The sequence below is a fragment of the Mauremys mutica genome, chromosome 25 (genome assembly GCF_020497125.1).
Source record: "Mauremys mutica isolate MM-2020 ecotype Southern chromosome 25, ASM2049712v1, whole genome shotgun sequence".
NCBI lineage: Eukaryota > Metazoa > Chordata > Testudines > Geoemydidae > Mauremys > Mauremys mutica.
Window position 1 is genome coordinate 16,696,087 of NC_059096.1, and position 2,188 is coordinate 16,698,274.

The 2,188-nt window shown below is 52.3% G+C and overlaps 1 non-coding gene across 1 annotated transcript; it reads left to right on the forward strand.

Moving 5' to 3' along the window:
- The first annotated feature begins 2,116 nt into the window (after positions 1-2,116).
- Positions 2,117-2,188, forward strand: TRNAE-UUC. Its single transcript has one exon. It is a non-coding gene; the product is annotated as a tRNA-Glu (tRNA).

Genomic DNA, 2,188 nt, shown 5'->3' on the forward strand with positions numbered 1-2,188 from the left:
GGAGCAGAGGGGTGCAAGCGGTGAGGTGGGCTGGGCTGGGCTGGGCAGGGCAGGGGAGGGGACAGAGAGGCGTGGGTGGCAGGCAGGACGGGTGTCACAGGAGGGGACAGAGAGGTGTGGGTGGTGGGCAGGACAGGTCTCAGGGGAGGGGCAGAGAGGTGTGGGTGGTGGGCATACCTTGGGGCAGAGGGTGTAGAGGCACAAGCAGCAGGCAAGGAGGCCTCTGGGGAGGAGAGGAACTAGCTCCTAGGGAGCTTCCAGTGCTCATGCCCAGCCTCCCCGCATGCAAGAGTCACGGGCCACCTGTTCTCTGGGTCTTCACTAACCAAGCCCCTCCCCAAGCTCTGTTGAGTTTGGGGAGGGGCTATCTACACATGGGTTAGGTTGATAGAATTGCATTGCTTAGGGGGGTAAATTTGTTTACACCCCTGAGTAATGTAGTTAAACCGACCTAATTTTGAAGCATAGACCTGTGCAAAGAATCACACACCCACCTTAGGAGTAAAACTTCACCTGCTCCTCTGCTTTACAGAATCCAAACACAAGCAAAGCTTGTCAGGCCCCTGTGGGGGTTGGCAGACAGTCAGGTTTGGGCAGACATCATGCTTTGACTAACAGCAGGCACTGTGGCTTAGCTGGTTAAAGCATCTGTTTAGTAAACAAGAGATCCTGGGTTCAACTCCCAGTGGTACCTTGGGGAGTGGCTTTTGGGGCACCAGGCATTGGCTATTGTCAGAAGACAAGATTCAGAGCTAGATGGACTATTGGTCTGGCCCAGTGTGGCTTTTCTTATGGTTTAAATTACACTCACAGGCACTGATAATAGAGTTACTGAAAGTTTGGGACTTAAGAGCTGATAGGTCAGTGGTCCAGTCCCCTCACAGATGATCCCCTCCCTCTGGGACAGGGGCAGGTCTGAGCTCTCACCCAAATGCTCATTGTGGCTGCCAGAATCTGTGGGCAGCTCATGTAGTTTATGCTGAGGGTTGAGTCCTGCTTTGTGCATCGTGTCTGAGAATGAAAATCCTAAACCGCCCTTTGAAATAACGAATGCAGCAGGACGTGTTATTGTCTCTGCCCCAAAGCAGACAGACCAATGGAGAAATGCCGTTGAGTCCAGGGTAATACTCCACTGCCTTTTTTGCTTGCTAAACTCCTTCTTATCTGCCCGGCCCAGGCTGTCCTCTGCCTCAGCTGCTGCTCCCGGCCGGCTCTAGAGTCAAACATGCAGGGCCCCAGGGGAACAGAGGCTGGGACAGGGCAGCAGCCTGGGCTGGGCTGGGAAGATGTTGGGAGTTCTCGTTCCCTGAGAACTGGTCCGGCTCCCTTCTCAACAGCAAACAAACCAATTCCACGTCCCCTCCCCAGAAAAACCAGCCTGGAGCCAAGGGCAGCAGGGGACGATTCCCTGCAGTTCCCACCAAGGCAGGAGAGAACCCAGGGTGTTTCTAGCAGAGCTTATGGAACTGACGTGGGGAAACCAGCCTTTTATAACAGGCAGTTCCAGTTTAAGCTCAGTGTTTTTAACAATTTCTACAACATTAAATAACCCTTCAATCGTAGTGTCACCATCCATAAAATTGCTTCAGCCTTACAGGTTCCCAAGTGCAAAACTAAACATCTCTTCAAACACAAGGGAGTGGAGATCAGTCAGTGTTCAGAGTCATCCCACATAAAAGAACCATGTTGTGGTACATACTGGCCCTATCATGTGGCCATCGCCTTTCCCTCCTCCTCCAGAGTCAGAATGAGATCAGCTCACACTGAGGGGGTGCAACACCCCTGCCTTGGTCTCTATGCCATAGCTCCTATCAGCTCAGTGTCCTTCCCACAAGAGTTGGCTGCTGAGAGGGTTGCAATGGGATAAATGAAGGCAGAGGAGGATTGTTCCTCATGGGGGTTTTTTGTGTGTGGCTCTGTGATCCTGCTGGAAGAAGCATCATTTGAGTTTGTTTCAGTGGCTTGGGTTGGGCTCAGGTTGTGACCCTGAGCACAAGGGTTCCTGCACTCTGCTCCTAGCCCCTCAGGGAGTGGACAATGGAGCAGTTTCAGAAAGTGGCTAGAAAGTAGCCTAAGAAAGTGTAGCATAAGTGAGAAGAAAATCACCATCATCACCTCCCTGGTGGTCTAGTGGTTAGGATTTGGCATTTTCACTGCCAAGGCCTGGGTTCAATTCCCACTCAGGGAG